Source organism: Theropithecus gelada, chromosome X (genome assembly GCF_003255815.1).
Source record: "Theropithecus gelada isolate Dixy chromosome X, Tgel_1.0, whole genome shotgun sequence".
Lineage (NCBI taxonomy): Eukaryota > Metazoa > Chordata > Mammalia > Primates > Cercopithecidae > Theropithecus > Theropithecus gelada.
Genome location: NC_037689.1, coordinates 35,551,345 through 35,558,950, shown reverse-complemented (window position 1 = coordinate 35,558,950; position 7,606 = coordinate 35,551,345).

The window sequence follows — 7,606 nt, the reverse complement described above, 5'->3', positions numbered from 1 at the left end:
AAAAAAAAAAAAAAAAAAAAAAAAAATGAGGAGGTGGAAGAATAAGAAAAAGGAAATCAGGAAAAAACAAATTGAGAACAGTCAGTGATTATGAGTAAGATGTGGGAACAGCAAGGGAGACAACTGCTGTGGGTCCAAGCCAAGGACACAGTGGGGGTGAGAGAATGGGGTTTAAGCAGCCGGTGGCTTCTGTCAAAACAACCAGGCTTTGCCATAAACTCGTCCCCCACCTCCCCACCTTGGAGCCCTCTTTATGCACACGTGGACATCCCTGCTACATCACCTGCAGTGGGAAGCAACGAACTGCTAGATGGTTTGAGCTCATAGGGAGAAAAAGCCCTCCAAAGCTAACTTAAGTTAATGCTGGGTTTAGAGCTCCATTCCAGGAATGAGCCGTTTTTCCTTCTGATAAAATCAATTTTTTTTTACTTTTATTTTTATTTAAGTTTAGGAGTACATGTAAAGGTTTGTTATATAGGTTTGTTGTACAGGTTATTTCATCACTCAGGTAATAAGCATAGTGCTCAATAGGTATTTTTTCTGATCCTCTCCCTCCTCCCATCCTCCACCCTCAAGTAGGCCCCAGTGTCTGGAAATTGAGACACAAAAAGCCATGCAAAAGATCAACAAATCCAAGAGCTGGTTTTCTGAAAAAATTAATAAGATAGACCACTAGCTATACTAATAAAAAGAGAGAAGATCCAAATAAACACAATTAGAAATGACAATGGGGATGTTATCACTGACCCCACAGAAATAAAAAAAAAAAAAAAAATCAGAGACTCTTATGAATAGCTTTATGCACACAAACTAGAAAATCTAGATAAAATCTTAATAAAAGGAGACAACCAAGAAAAACATCATTTAATGCTACCAAAAGGGGAGAGGTGTCAATATTTGTATAAGTAAATATACATAAATACTTGCATGTATATCTCCACCTATTTACATATATACATCAAGTGGAAGTCTGGAGGTCACTCACAGTTAAAGGGTGTCCTTGAGACACACACAACCCCACACAAAATAACATGAATTGACAAGCAAAGCCTTCCAAAGAAGGAGTGAAGAAGAGCTAGGTTTTGCCCACACTGGGCCTTCCAGGGCTGCCCTAGCTGCTCAGTAACCATAGTTACTGTTTATCAAGAACTTTCTGAGAGTGAGGCTTGGCACTACACCCTAAAGAGTGCCAAGAGTTCATTTCATAGCAAACCTTTTAAGAGAGGCACAATTCCTCTCCCATTGTAGAGAGGAGGAAGGGCTGCTCAAACAGGTCATTCGAAGTTTCACAGCGTGCGTGAAGCCAGGGGCAGAATTTGAACCTCTGTTTCTTAGCTGAAATACTGGGCTCGCTTTTTATTAATTTTTATTTTTTGGAGACAGAGTCTTGCTCTGTCGCCTAGGTTGGAGTACAATGGTGCGATCTCGGCTCACTGCAACCTCTGCCTCCCGGGTTCAAGCAATTCTCCTGCCTCAGCCTCTCCAGTAGCTGGGATTATAGGTTCATGTCACCACACCCAGCTAATTTTGTATTTTTAGTAGAGACAAGGTTTCATCATGTTGCCCAGGCTGGTCTCAAACTCCTGGCCCCAAGTGATACGCCCACCTAGGCCTCCCAAAATGCTGGGATTACAAGCATGAGCCATTGTGCCCAGTCAACTACTGGGCTCACTTCTTAGTGGAGTGTAGTTTCTAGGAGCAGACTGAGCACCACCTACCATCACCACTTGCCCTTCTTCCTAGGATTTGATAATTTACTTCTCCAGAGAAGGAGCTGGGCTCAAGTGGGCCAGCAGGCAGCAAGGTGAGACACGACCACACAACAGGCATCAGGAAGAGTGGGGAGAACCGTCCCCAAAGGACCTGGCTCTGAAGGCAGAGCCAAGACACCAAGCTGTCCCCAGGGGAGGTGCAGAAGCCCTGTGCACAGCTGCTGTGAAGGGACATCTCTCCCCCAGAGAAGGAGCCTGGTTTTCTAAGACTGCCAATCTGCTCTCACCACCCACACAAACTTCTTAGCAAAGCAAAAGCCAAAAAGCAGAGAGAGGATTAATCCTACTTCAATAGCCGCACTCCTACATACGTTTTCCTGGCCCATTTACTGTGGCACAAAGATGTACACACTCAAAAGTCGATTAGCAAATTGTCTTCCTAAATGGCATTTCCAATGGTAAGGTTGACTCACAAAACCGTTGTTTCCCAATGCACTCAAGGGAGAAAAACACAGTCAACTGTGGGGGATAATGGGCATGCTATTCAGTGGTGAAAAATAATGCAGTGATTTATCATTGCTAGAGAATCAGTCATTTGACAGAACAAAGAAAAAAATTAACAGAGTTAAAATCCCTTTTGGGTATGTAATTATAATTATTCTAAAGCAATCATTATTCATTTTACATATTGGGAAATTGCTCCTAAAATGTGACCTGTTTGGAGATAGAAAGCTACTTCAGTGTAATTCCCCAAGAGGATTTTGATTCTTTATCTCAAATTCAATTGCATTGCAAGAAATCAAAAGAAACGTAACAGTTTTTATAATTAGAATTAGGTTTTTTTGATTGCCTTATTTAAAACAGGACATTATGTAGCTTGACTGATTGGCTAATATTTTATCCTTGTGTGTGCTATGCTTTTGTTTGTGACCCACAAAGCACAAAGGATATTTTAAAACTCATGATTAGATGAAGGAGGGACCAAAAAAAATGGATGGAAGTACGGTTTGGAGCAGATCAGATGACAGGGAAAAGGCAAATCTATCTACTTCCTCATTTGCTTCTGCCTTTAATAATGAGCAAAATAATGGAAAGAAAGAACAAAATGTAAAGAGGATACCATTATGAAAGGGGGAGAGGGCTGAGGTTACGTTGAATGTGGGAAAGAGAAAAAATATCAAGTAGCTATGATATAAATCCTCCTACCAACCCTGTAAGGAGGCTATTGTCTTCAGTTTACAGATGGGCAAACTGAGGCTCAGCTTTTAAGGGCCCAGGGTGAGATTTGACCCCAGGTCTGTCTTCTCTTTGTATTTATGTATTCATTCATTCAATAAGCATTCCGTGAGGGACTGAGGACACAGAGGACAATAAGGGGAAGAGTTTAGCCAGTCTTGACAGCATTCCAGGTGAGCTGGGAATGAGCACTCCACTGTGGGCTGAATGGTGCACCCCCAAAATTCCTATGTTGAAATCCTAATCCCCAAAATGATGGTATTAGGAGGCTTTGGAAAGGTGATATGGTCGAGATGGCAGAACTCTCCTGAATATGATTAATTCTCTTATAAGAGACCCCAGAGAGACTCCTCGCCCTTCTACCACATGAGGATACAGTGAGAAGGCGCCATTTATGAACCAGGAAGCAAGCCCTCACCAGACACTGAGTCTGCCGGCGTCTTGATCTTGTACTTCCCAGAGTCCCCATCTCAAAGAAAAGGAGACATTGATTCAACAGATCATGGCAATACCAACAAAAATAGTAAGCCTGGAGGCAGGGCTTTACCTTAAACCTTGTGTTTTCAAACATCCTCTTGTGAACCTCCTCAAACTTCCACAAAGAGAGCATGGGCCAATGGTATTCTTATTTTGGTTTGTTTTTGAGACGGAGTCTCGCTCTGTTGCCAGGCTGGAGTGCAGTGGTGCGATCTCGGCTCACTGCAACCTCCACCTACCAGGTTCAAGCGATTCTCCTGCCTCAGCCTCCTGAGTAGCTGGGACTACAGGTGCGCACCACCATGCTCAGCTAATTTTTGTATTTTTAGTAGAGACGGAGTTTCACCATATTGGCCAGGATGGTCTCAATCTCTTGACCTTGTGATCTGCCCACCTCGGCCTCCCAAAGTGCTGGGAGTACAGGTGTGAGCCACTGTGCCTGGCCTGGCCGGGCCAATGGTATTCTTATCTGCCTCTCAAAGATGAGGAAACAGGCTCAAAGGGGTTAGGTAATTTGTCCAAAAGAAAACAGCAGGTCACCTAGTTAGTGCATCACACTTCTAAGTGGATGCTGATATTGGTAGGCGGGAAGGGAAATTCACAAGGAGTCCTTGTGACTGGAGACTTAGAAACATAGCTAAGGCACTCTCACACTGAATCTTAATTTTCTCTGCAAGGTTTTGATAATATCTTTTCCTGCCAACCTCTATTTCACAAATACATTGGGGAAATATCTGGTGATGTATAGGGTACATCTACAAATGTATGGTAGATTTACCATGCAACTAAAGTCTCTGTGCACATTTTAAAAGAAAGAGATGATTATAGGGAACCAGAAAATATCAAATCACAGCAGTTGGCTCCCCACCCCCAACTTCATTGCTTTCCCGGATGAAGTTTCTAGATGGGAGAATAGAGACATGCTCGCCATCCTGTCTGGACTTCAGAAAGTGCTAAAGCAGACGAATGGTCATTCACAAGAGAGAAGAGTCCTGAAACCACATTGAATGGCCTCATTAGAGCAGCAGAAACTGTTGTACTGCAGGTGTTCCTTGACCTTGCTTAAAATATGGTACAAGAGCTGGTTCCTACTCCATGAGGCAGTTTCTCGGCATTGAAATATGCAGTGGGTTGCATAATTGTTACATCTGTTCTTCTTTCTGGGGTTTAAGTGGGACTTGCTCATGGTGCATTTTGGAAATCACCCTGTTAACAGGTGCCTGTCCCAGTTGAACAGCTGAATAAACCTAGGACTTTGTGTGTGCTAAACAGACTGTGGCCTTTTTCCACAACAGAAGTTTTTATTTCCTTGTGGACAATATACAGAAATGTGTGCTGAGTGTCAGAACAATCAAGGATTACCAAGCTGACTGAAAACAACTATGCTCAAAGAATGCTATCAATGAATTGAGGTCACCCTGAAGGAAGAAAGATTGTTAAGGTCTATATTTTTTATACACAAGGTGGATGAAAATTTAGGAGTGTTTGCCAAGAGTAGACGGGGATAGCTAATACATTAGGTAGAAGAATCATAAATTAATAAATCCAAACGGAGGAGGTATTCATTCATTCATTTAACAACGACTTGAGCATCTGATACATTCTGCACGTGGAGAATACAGTAGTGATCAAAACAAACAAGGTTCCTGTCATGTGAAGCATCCAATTTACTGGATGAAACTGACAATAAAGCAATAAACCTAGTAATGACAAGATCACTTTAGGTAGTAGCAAATAAGACTGAGGAACTGAATCCAGTGAGGTAGAAGGAAAGCCAGGAATGTGTGGGTTTATGAAAGCCAAGAACATGTTTCTACAAGAATGGAAGCAGGCACTGCCAGAGTTCTATCTTGTCACATGGCAACTGGTCATTTGTGTCCTTGACAAAAGCAGTTTCAGAGAAATGGTGGGGACACAGTCTTATTGAAGTGGGCTCCAGAGAGTGTGAGACTCAGGTGTCTTATTTTTTTAAAAAAATATACATATATATGTAATGCATATACATGGTAAAAATTAAATAGAACACAAGGGCTTATGATAAAAAACAACAGTCTCCCAGTCCTCCTCTCCTAGCCAGTGGCCCCCCTCCCAGAAACAATCTCTTTTAACTATTTCTTATTTTGGTTCTTCTGGAAGTAACTTCCACAGTCCAGACTCATGGAAGTCAGGAAGCTTGGATTTTGGCATGAGTGTTTTTAGTTGTCACGGTGATGGGGTGTGGGGGAACTACTGGCATTTAGTGGGCCCAGGACAAGGTGACAGACCTTCTGCAATGCACAAGATGGTCTTGAACAATGAAGACATGTCCCTATTTCTCACCCAGCTCACTGTCCTCTGGACATTCATATAGATGAAAAATCTGCTTCTAATTATCAGTATATCTCCATCTCACATATAAACATGAGATATTTGGCGCGTGGTTTTAAGACAAGGTGATTTTTTCCAGGGAGGCAAGTATCTTGTAAATTGAGGGAAGATTGCACTTTCTTTTGCTGGGAAATTTGCCAAATTGTTCTCCATTTTGGAACATTGTGACTTTGATGGCAAGGCCACTCTTGGTATTTGAATTACGAAACAACACATCCCTGTAGGTGGCCTTCGTCCCACTCATGGGGATTCTATAAGTAGGTTGCTCATTGGTGACTTTCTTACATCTTCCACTGTCATTGTACCTGAGGACTTACACATCAAGATAGACACTATGCATGCAATTATTTTCAGTTATCCTTCATAGTTAAGGAATTATATTGAGCTTTTTCTTTGATTTGGATTTAAGGAGTTCAGAAAAGGCATTACAACTATTTGTTTATAAGCAACATCAGATCCAATGGGGTTGAGAACAATGGCCCTGGTCTAAAAAATATGCTTAGTCCTCTCTTTCTTGACTTAGCAACTTTAAACAGTATCTACTAACTCCCTGACATAAAAGATGAAGATTTATGTTACTTACATTAGCCCTCCTCCCAAATCTCTATTTTCAATCAAATTTTGACGGTATCTTTTGACCTCCACTTGAGAAGCTGAGGATATTAGTGATGTTGCTTTTTTTACAAAGCACTTCATGTTTTTCAGAGCAGTTTTAGATTCACAGTAAAACTGAGCGGTGTACGAACAGTTCTCAGAGACCCCCTGCTCTGCCATGCATAGCTTCCCCCACTATCGATATTCTGCATCAGAGTAGGAGAGTTGTTACAATGAATGGATCTACACTGACACATCACTTTGCCCAAAGTCCATAGTTTACATCAGGGTTCACTCTTGGGGTTGTATATTCTGCGGGTTTTGGCAAATATATAATGACGTGGATCTACCACGGTAGTATCATACAGAGTGGTTACACTGCCCTGAAAATCCTCTGTGCTCTGCCTACTCATCCCTCCCTCCCCACTAACCTCTGGCAATCACTGATCTGTGATGCTGCTTTTTCATTCATATTCTCCCATGTTCCACTTTGTGTCAGCTACACTTTTACATTGCCAAGGTTTGCTAACATTTTCATTTAGTTGTACAAATGGAGCTGTCTTTTTTCATTTTGTCCATAGGTGACCAGTTCATGGACCTCCCATTGGCTTGAGAAAGTAGCCGTCTTGCTGAGAGACAGGAGATAAGTCTGTGAAGGATATAAACCGGGCTGGGCGCAATAGCTCAAGCCTGTAATCCTAGCACTTTGGGAGGCCGAGGCGGGCAGATCACTAGGTCAGGAGATGGAGACCATCCTGGCTAACACGGTGAAACCCTGTCTCTACTAAAAATACAAAAAAAATTAGCCAGGCATGGTGGCGGGCGCCTGTATTCCAGCTACTCAGGAGGCTGAGGCAGGAGAATGGTGTGAACCTGGGAGGCAGAGGTTGCAGTGAGCCGAGATCGCGCCACTGCACTCCAGCCTGGGTGACAGAGCAAGACTCTGTCAAAAAAAAAAAAATAAATAAAAAATAATAAATAAATAAATAAATAAATAAATAAATATACTGAGAAAGGAACTAGAGTAAGCAAGAGAGACAAGATCCCTGAGTGCTTATGAAACAGGAAGGAGTGAGGCACACAAGTGAGTAAATGTTCCCCAAAAGACTATAGTTAATATCACTGTATTATATACTTGAAAATTGCTAAGAGTGTAGGTTGTTGTTTGTTTTTGGACAGGGTCTCACTCTGTCACCCAGGCTGGTGCAATCTCAGCTCAC